Raw genomic sequence first — 10,439 nt, 5'->3', positions numbered from 1 at the left:
TCTCTACTAAAAAATACAAAAATTAGCCGGGCGTGGTGGCAGGCACCTGTAGTCCCAGCTACTGGGGAGGCTGAGGCAGAAAAATCACTTGAACCTGGGAGGCAGAGTTTACAGTGAGCTGAGATAGTGCCACTGCACTCCAACCTGGCGACAGAGCGGGACTCCGTCTCAAAAAAAAAAAAAAAAAAAAGAAATTTTCTTTTTTTATAATAAGCAGATATCATTTCTCCCAATACAAAAAAAAAAGCTATGAGGGCTTAAAGGCTGTAGTTACTGGCCACTCATTCTCAGTATTCCTTAGGACCCCAGTCTCCAAGATTGTTAACTGTCAATATTATAATGTCATCTCAGCTCTGAAAGGGACATGACCTTTTATATCCCTGGCTACCTTGGAGCTTTGGGTTGTTACACCTACATGGAGGGGCTTGGACTTGGCCTGGGCCACTAACAAGGAGACAGACACTGCTCTGGGGACAAGGGGTGAGGATGAGAGTAGAGAGTAGAGTGGAAGGAAGTAGTAGAAGAGGAAGTGTTTTTTTTTAGATATCAGTAACTACCCCTAAATCTTTGTTGAAAATTTAAATCCATTTTCCTTTCTATAACTCCAGAACTTAGGGCAAAAAAAAAAAAAAAAAAAAAAGAATGGATACCTGGGACACAGAAAAGATGTTACTGGAAAATTCCTGTGAAGAAGCCTTGGTTCTTATAGTTAATACTACTTAAATGAAGGGCAGAGGGGAGAGAGCAAGAGTGAGAGAAAGTACGACGCCAGGGCAGAGGATGGGCGCCTCGTGGGGTGCAGTTTATACCCTGTTGGAAACTGGCCAATACCCTCCTACCCTGAAATGGTCTGGGAAGGACAAGAAACCTGGCACTTGGCTTCACTTACAATAACTGACCTTTTTCTCTTTTTACTTTCAACAGACTACTAAAGAGAAAAACAGGGAAACCAAAAGAAACAGCTGATATCCCTCCCTCAGCAAACAGGTTCATCTCCAGAACTATCAGGACTACCCGGTTTTTAAATTTCCATTTGATAATATCTCTACACTCCCCATACAACTCCACCTACCCTAATATCACATCCCTGAGAACCCGTTGTTCCTGTATATCTATATTCTAGCCATCAAACCAGTCCTATACTCACTGAGAGGCTCAAGAAGAGTGAGATGGCATCCACTGAGAATGAAGACCACCTTGGTAAAAAAGAACAGACTTTACATCTTTGTACCCAGATGCTGCTGACAAAGCTTGTGGACAATAAATCATGGGTGATCAACCAAAATTGAGCCTTAGAAATACAGGGTTATTTAGAAATACATATTTTTTTCTTTAAGGTTCTTGGGCAGAAAAGGATTGGCAAAAATAAACAGAACTCCTTTGCTGAGAATTATGCGCTACTGAATCATTTTCAGTCATACCTCCATAAACAACTTTGTTTTAAAGCCCCAGACATTGTCTGTGAAGCCCAGAACAATTGCCTTGCTGTCCCTTCAGGAACAGCAACTGCTGCCTCTACCAACACTTTGGTTAGCTATGCAAAAAAATGTAGGCACTTGAATGCATTGATCCCTCTATCCCAAGAGTAGCAGTGGTAGTGGTGGTAGTTATTTACCATTACTACTACTATAGGTTGAGTATCCCTTATCTGAAATGCTTCGGACCAGAAGCATTTCAGATTTCAGATTTATTTTAATTTGGGAATATTATATGTACTTACTGGTTGAGCATCCCTAATCCAAAAATCTGAAACATTCCAATGAGCATGTCCTTTGAGTGTCATGTCAGGACTCCAAAAGTTTCTAATTTTAGAAGATTTTGGATTTTGGATTTTCAGATTAGGGATGCTCAATCTATATTACCTTCACCATGAGCAGCACAGCCACCATTTATTGAGTGCCTTCTGGATGCCAGGCACAGTGCTAAGTTCTTTATTTCCATTATCTTATTCACAACAACTCTTGGGGGTAAGCACTATACCTGACTGCATTTCACAGATGAGGAAACTAAGGGGCAGAAAAGTCAAATAAACTTGCCCAAGATCCCACACCCTACAAAAAGCAGAGCAGGATGTTCTCACTCATATGTGGGAGCTTAAAAAAAAAAAAAGTGGATCTCATGAAGATAGAGAATAGATTGGCAGTTTCCAGAGGACAGGAAAGTGCGGGGTGGTGGGGGATGCGGCGGGAGATGAAGAGAGGTTGATTAATGGATACATAGAAACAGTTTGACAGATTGGTAGGGTGATTATAGTTTATAATCATCTATTGTATATTTCAAAATAGCTAGAAGAGAGTAACTCAAATGTTCTAGCATAAAGACAAATATTAAAGGTGATGGATATCCCAATTACACTGACTTGATCTTCATAAATTATATGTATTAAATTATCATATGTACCCACGAAATGTGTACATCTATTATATATCAATTTAGAAATTAAATTGAATTTGAAAATTTGGGGTTGAGGAAAATAAAAAGCAGGGCAGAGAATTCAATCCCGATCTTTCTGACTCTAGAGCTACTTAAAGCCAGAAAGAAAGAGAAAGCTTTATCTAAGAAAAAATGCTGGCCGGGTGCGGTGGCTCATGTCTAGCACCTTGGAAGGCCGAGGCAGGTGGATCACTTGAGGTCAGGAGTTCAAGACTAGCCTGGCCAATATGGTGAAATCCCACCTTTACTAAAAATACAAAAATTAGCCAGGCATGGTGGCACAAGCCTGTAATACCAGCTACTCGGGAAGCTGGGGCCAGAGAGTCACTTGAACCCCAGAGATGGAGGTTGCAGTGAGCTGAGATCGCGCCACTGCACTCCAGCCTGGGCAACAGAGTAAGATTCTGTCCGAAAAAAAAAGAAAAAAAGAAAAAATGCTGAAGTATATCCATGCCCATGTCAGGAGAATTATGTTAATATCAATAAGCACACCAATAGTGGTAGCACACATTGTTGATCCAGCACTTCCATTTTGCCAGTTGCTGGGCTAAGTGCTTTATATATATAACTGCCTTTCATCTTCCAAAGCCTCTGAAGTTGATTCTACCACCACCATCTTACAGAGGCAGAAGATGATGTTCAGAGAGGTTAAATAATTTTTCCCTGGGGACCCTGGGACAGGAGGTGGCAGAAATGGTTTTCAAACTAAGGTCCTACTCCACAACCCTTGCTCTTAGCTGTCTACCCTATACCATCTCACCAAGTAGTATAAATGAGCTAACTCATAACTGCTTCTCAGGGATAGAAACTTTGTACAGAAGGATCCCCTTACAACCCTATCTGGAAGGTCTGACACTGTAGATGGCTGCATCATTTGCTCTTATCTTCAAGGGAACCATCCCAAGCACCTTATAGGTCTTTGACAGGATTCTGACTGAGGCACACCTTAGAATTATGAAGCTGAAAGGAACCTTACAGAGCCTCTGGTCCAACCCCTGTTGTTATAAAAATGAGGGACTTGAGGTACAGAGAGGTTAAGTGGCTTGCCCAAGATGGTACAGCTGATGGCTGGCAGAGCTGCTCCTCAAAATCCAGATCTTGTGTGCCCAAGCCAGTGCCTTACTCTGTTCAAAAATACTGCATCCTCCCTGGGTCTTCTTTGGCCTCTCAGCCCATCTACCTTCCTGCAATTTGCCTGATAAATATCGATGGAGAATTCTGTTGACAATCATTCTCACCTGGGGATGCAACAAATATCTCTACTGAATAAGAGTTTTATCAGGCAGGAGACTACGATTCAACAAACTGTAAGAAAATTGGATCATGCACATTTCTCTTTATAACGTGTGTTTATGAGGCAGGCATACTTTCTCAGTCAATAGAGAAGGGGAAGTGGATGGGAAAAAGGGATGGGATTATACCCTATGAAGGTGAGCTAGGTGAAGAATCTAAGTTGAACAACATCTAACACAACTGAATTTCAGTATATTGGCACACTTCCTTTTGAGCAATGTAGGTGTTCCTGGGTGTCAACCAAATTTTCCTACATAGAATCTATCAATCACAAAAAGTTATTTAAATAACCTCCTCCCAATACCAATCAGTGTACCCTTAATCATTTAAGAAAAAAAAATCTCTTTTTGAGTGAATCTTAATTGTGTTGCTACAGGCTGTTAATATACTTTCCAAACCCCTTATCAAGCTGAGTGACCAGGCAATTTCCCCCAGTGAAGGCATGAATAACAGTGCCTACCTCAAAGGCCTGCTGTAAAGTTTAAAAGGGATAATACATACAAAAATGTTTAGAATAGTGCCTGGCACATCCTAAGTAGGATATTAAATGTTAGCTACTATTATGTTGATTGATTGATTGATTGATTTAGAGACGGAGTCTCGCTCCATCGCCCAGGCTGGAGTGCAGTGGCGCGATCTCAGCTCACTGCAAGCTCCGCCTCCCAGGTTCACGCCATTCTCCTGCCTCAGCCTCCGGAGTAGCTGGGACTACAGGCGCCCGCCACTGCGCCCGACTAATTTTTTGTATTTTTAGTAGAGATAGGGTTTCACCGTGTTAGCCAGAATGGTCTCGATCTCCTGACCTCGTGATCCGCTCGTCTCGGCCTCCCAAAGTGCTGGGATTACAGGCCTGAGCCACCGTGCCCGGCCTTATGTTGATTTAGGGAAGGAGCTCGGTGAGATCATTAGAAAGCTATAGTCCCCCTTCTGGGATAGGCATCCACTTTTCTGTAGAGAACAGCCCAAAGAGAGATGTCTTAGACTCTCAAGTACAAAGTGCATAGAGAATCTAGGGTAATTACAACCAATGCCTCCCATGTTTTTGTCTTCGAGAATCCTAAAACTGCCAAAGAGGTTTTACAAATCTCTTTCTCAGTGGGGCAGCCCAGGGACCAAGAAATGGATACTCTCTTGAACCTGGAGGGTAAATTTTCTTAAAGGCAAGTGATTGCCTTGGGGTTTTGTTTTTGTTGTTTTTTTTTTTTTCTGTTACACCATCGTATTTTACTCTTTCAAATGATGTATCACGAATATACATGATATGATCTGACTGTGTTCCCATCCAAATCTTATCCTGAATCGTAGCTCCCATAATCCTCATGTCGCGGGAGGGACCTGGTGGGAGGTAATTGAATCATGGGGTGGGTTTTTCCCATGCTGTTCTCATGATAGAAAATAAGTCTCAAAAGATCTGATGGTTTTATAAAGGGCAGTTCCGCAGCACACACTCTCTTGCCTGCAGTCATGTAAGATGTGCCTTTGCTCCTCCTTCACCTTCTGCCATGATTGTGAAGCCTCCCCAGACATGTGGAACTGTGAGTCCATTAAACCTTTTTTTTTTTTTTGAGATGGAGTCTCATTCTGTCACCCAGGCTGGAGTACAGTGGCACGATCACAGCTCACTGCAACCTCTGCCTCCCGGGTTCAAGTGATTCTCCTGCCTCAGCCTCCCAAGTAGCTGGGACTACAAGTGTGTGCCACTACACCTGGCTAATTTTTGTATTTTTAGTAGAGACATGGTTTCACCATGTTGGTCAGGCTGGTCTTGAACTCCTGACCTCAGGTGATCCATCTGCCTCGGCCTCCCAAAGTGCTGGGATTACAGGTGTGAGCCACCGCACCCGGCCCTAAACCTCTTTTTCTTTTTAAGTTACCCAGTGTTGGGTATTTCTTCATAGCAGTATGAAAATGGACTAATATAATACATTTACTCATAGGAGTCTTAGGAGCACATTTGGCTTTTTTTCCCTTAAAATTGTTATAAATGAATTGTTCTCAGTATCTAAAATATTAAATGCTGCTTTTAAAAAATTGTATAAGTTTATTGCTGTCTCTTAACTCGTCACAGAAAAAAGATAGTTTATAGAGATAAGCTCTTTCGTAATTAAAAAAAGGACAATAATGGAAGGTAGTAGAATAAAAACTAAAATAGATACAAAATTCCATTTTTAAAATTGAAATGGAATAAGTTTATAAGGAAATATATTGTTATTAGCCTTTCAGCAAAATGGGCTAATGGAAAATAATTTTTCATTTTTGTCAGGATGAATTATTATATCGTTTTGACCTGTCAGTTCAAGTAAGGCTGCATTTTAGAGCTAGCATTTGGTTTATGAAGGTTCAAGTCTTCTGGGTTGCCTGATTAAAAGTTTCAGGAGAATAGATGTCACAGAAATAGACTTCTCAATGTTCAACATATAAAAAAGGTGATCTTTTCCTCTTTGTTTTATGGATGAGTAAACTAACATCCCCTCCCATTTCTTCCTCTCCCTCTTAATGGCTCAGACTGAATTCAATTTCTTTCGTTGTTTTTTTTTTTTTTTAATTAAGCAAAATGAAATGCATACAGGGAGTTATAATGCAATAACATGGCCATTACCAAGCTTTGTAAAATGTTAACATTTTGATGTAATTTCTTTTTCTTATTTCTTTTTATTTTTATTTATGTATTTTTTATTATACTTTAAATTCTAGGGTACATGTGTACAACGTGCAGGTTTGTTACATATGTATACATGTGCCATGTTGGTGTGCTGCACCCATTAACTCGTCATTTACATTAGGTATATCTCCTAATGCTATCCCTACCCGCTCCTCCCTCCCCACAATAGGCCCCGGTGTGTGATGTTCCCCTTTCTGTGTCCAAGTGATCTCATTGTTCAATTCCCACCTATGAGTGGGGTTTCTTTTCTTTAGTTGTCAATGTATTGGTCGCTCTCCAGGACGTTTAGAATGTAGCTACCATCAGAGGCACTTGCAGCTTATGAATGACCCTGGCCTATCACTCACTCATATGGCTCTGGGTATGTTTCTATCTTATCTTTCAGGGACAGACCTGGGCTTTCTGACTAGAGAATTCACTATGGATAAGTAGACAGGTCCTTCTGCTCTGAATGGTTTTCAACTCCTGCACTCTAGTCCTCACTCGTCATTCATGTGTTGTCTACCTGTCAGTAGCGCTCTGTCAGCAGGGTTGTTAAGCAATCTATTACCTCTGTAGGAAATGGGTTATATAGTTAGCACGCAGCAAAGGTTAAGAAAGAACAGTGGTAATTCAGGGTTGGAGCATGGAAACCAGTAGTAGCTAAATTAGTTATAAATCCCCCAGAGATTCAAGTGTTGGGTGTTTGGGCCATACCAGTTGTGTTTTTATTTTTGTTTTAGTGGCAGGGTCTTGCTCTGTCACCCAGACTGTAGCGCAGTGCCACAATCATAGCTCGCTGCAACCTCGAACTCCTGGGCTTAAGCAATCCTCCGACCCTGGCATCCCAAAGTATTGAGATTACAGGTGTGAGCCACCGTGCCCAGCCCCAGCTGTGTTTTGAATATTGCTCTTCCCTCTCAATAATGTCTTCAAATCACTCATTTTCAAGGCAGTTGCTACTGGCAAGATGTAATAAGTGCACTTAACACAAGATCACTCTTCTCAGGAGAATTCTGCCAACTAGTATTCTTAACCATCAGATGGCCATGGCTGAGTTACGGGTCAAGCCTGGACTCACTGCTTTGTTACTCAACCCTGTAAACCCTTTATTGGAAGACCAAACCTTAAATTTCTGACACGAAGGAGTACAGAGAATGAGAACTGTCACCCAACTTTCTAAGACTGAAACCATCCCCTCATCACACTGTATTTTCATAGCTGCAACTAAAAGAACTATAGCCATGGCACCCCGGATCTGTGCCTTACTCCTTCAGCTGTAATAAAACATTCTCCCACTCCCCTTGCCTTTTTTCTCATGTCAAACTCTAGGGGAAACAAGGTGGCATTATTACCCCAGGCAGGAGAAGGTGGCAGATGCTTTCTGCTATTGGCACATAGATAATATCAGCTCAGGAGGAGTGTACTTCCACCCCTGTGCCCAGTAAGTGCCAGGCTCCGGTCCAGGGAGCTGAGGTGGCTCTGCTGTTGGGTGGTGGGAAAGCAATGTTAACAAAGCACTCAGGCTGTGCTGTGCACTGATGACTCAGGAATCCCACGCGATCCCACGCTCATGCTAGTCGCCACATCCAGGAACTAAAATAGACCTCTGGTGCTATGAGACAGCAGGCCTTTAGATCTGCTCAGAAAAATAAGCCCAGTCCTAACAACTGGCATGCTATTCAATACAATGGAATGTTACACAGTCATTAAAGATGGCAATTATGTGCACTGTGCGGGTGGAAACCAGAATGTGAAATAATGTTAAGTGAAAACAGCAGAATAGGAAAGAGCAGATACACATGCTGATCCTAACTATGTAAAGCATACATATAAGAACACTTCTCTAAAGAACTTAAAATAATGAAGAGTTCCACAGTTCTTTTACATTCCACAGCCCCTACTCCAACACATTCTTAATATACATTTTTTTTAAAGAAAATTGTCATGCTGATTACACTAGGTTACAAAGACACCTGCCTTCTAGCTAACACAGGAGTTAGCTCCACTGATAATGTGGTTCAGGGACTAAAGGAGAACTGAATACTAAGGGGGCTGGTGCCCTGTCATTTGGAGCAATGTGGATGGAACTAGAGGCCATTATGTTAAATGAAATAAGCCAGGCACACAAAGACAAATATCATATGTTCTCACTCACATGTGGGCGCTAACAAAGTTATCTCACAGAGTTAGAGAATAGAATGATAAATGCCAGAGGCTGGGAAGGGTGGAGGGGAGAGCGGAGAAAGAGAGGTTGGTTAATCAATACAAACATACAGTTATAATAGAAGGAATAAGTTCTAATGTCCAATAGCACAGTAGGGTGACTACAGTTAACAATAACTTATTGTATATTTAAAAACAGCTAGAAGAGTTTAAATATTCCCAACAAAGAAAAAATATTTGAGGCAACAAATATCTCAGTTACCCTGATCTGATCATTACACATTGTATGCATATATTGAAACATCATATGTATCCAAAAAAATATGTTCAACTATTATGTATCAACAAAAATGGCCTGGATTGTTCCTCTTCCTCCCCTCGCCCCCTTATGTTCAGGGAACTCGCTCAAACACAATTACCATTTCAGGTTTGGAACTACAGTGAGAAATTCCTTCCTAACTCCAAGCCGACCAAATAAGTCTAAGATGGGAGATTAAGAAAATTTACTTTTCCAGCCTGGGCAACATAGTGAGACCTCATCTCTACTAAAAATCAAAAATTAGCCAGGCATATTGACACGTGCCTGTAGTCCCAGCTACTCAGGAGGCTGAAACAAAAGGGTCACTTGAGCCCAGGAGGCTGAGGCTGCAGTGAGCTATAATCACAATGCTGCACCCAGCCTGGGCAACAGAGTGAGATGCTACTCAAAAAACAAACAAACAAAAAACCAAAAAATAACTTATATTTGAACCTCTTTTAGTTGGGCCACTGTGTTTTGAACTAGCCTTGCTTATATGGAAAGAAAGGAACTAGATTTTTTTTTTTTTTTTGATAGGCTTCTAGAAGTTCCATATTTGTAAAAGAATTGTTACACGCTACCCCTCTTGTCACCTTGGCAGGGGTGGTACTTACAGTCAGTCAAAAATCTAGCACATATCTGGGTATCTGAATGAGTAACATTCTCTCCCTCGAGATGTAATCTTAATACCTGCCCAGACCTGGTTTTTCTAGAATTAGCTCTCAATCAGTATATTTAGTTTTCCAAAGACTATAGTTAGTTTCTTTTAACTTTGCATTTTGAAATAATTTTAGATTTACTCACGAGTTATAACCATAGTTCAGAAAGTTCATGTACACCCTTCACCCGGCTTCCCCTAATGGTAGCATCTCATCTTCCGGTACACTGATCAAAACTATCACACTAACATTAACATTAGCATCATACTAGTTACTAGACAATAGACTTTATTTAGACTTCAGTTTTTTTCACTAATGTTCTTTTTGTTGTTGTTCAAGATTTAATTCAGGATCCCATACAACATTTATAGATTGGTTAGTTTTTAAAAAAAAAAAAAATCCTACAAACAGGTTTCCTCTTAAGGAGCTGAAAGGGCAAGCTACTAGGTGTTCCAAACAATTTATGATCTTGAGCCACTCCACCCAGAAGGGAACTCCATCACTTCTGTACCAAAGTCCTTAATCCATGACACCTCATCACAGTTATTTTCAGAAAACATGTCTTACATTAGCACTTCTCACAGTAGTACAAAACGATTTGACAAGTAGGTTATTTTTAGCAACCAACATTATGAAGGTGACAAAATGAGAGATAGCCTTCCTAGTCTGCTTTCTACGCTTCATTTTTCTTCAAATCGTATATAAACTTTTCACTAGAAGCTGTAATATTTGACTAAAACATAAATGCTGAGAAACACCCACACCAACAGGGAAGGGACTCTGCAACGTGTTTGGTTTGATTTGCCTAAATTAATTATTGAAAACACAGAAAATTGGCCTGGTGCAGTGGCTCACACCTGTAGTCCCAGCACTGTGGGAAGCTGAAGCGGGGGGGATCACTTGAGGTCAGGAGTTTGAGATCAGTCAGCCAACATGGTGAAACCCCATC

General features: G+C 41.0%; 1 pseudogene; it reads right to left on the bottom strand.

Moving 5' to 3' along the window:
- LOC119620917 (phosducin-like protein 3 pseudogene) overlaps positions 1-10,439 on the bottom strand; it is a 44,349-nt pseudogene that overhangs the window by 21,309 nt on the left and 12,601 nt on the right.

This window comes from Chlorocebus sabaeus, chromosome X (genome assembly GCF_047675955.1).
Source record: "Chlorocebus sabaeus isolate Y175 chromosome X, mChlSab1.0.hap1, whole genome shotgun sequence".
NCBI lineage: Eukaryota > Metazoa > Chordata > Mammalia > Primates > Cercopithecidae > Chlorocebus > Chlorocebus sabaeus.
This window is presented reverse-complemented; position numbering and strand designations above follow the sequence as displayed.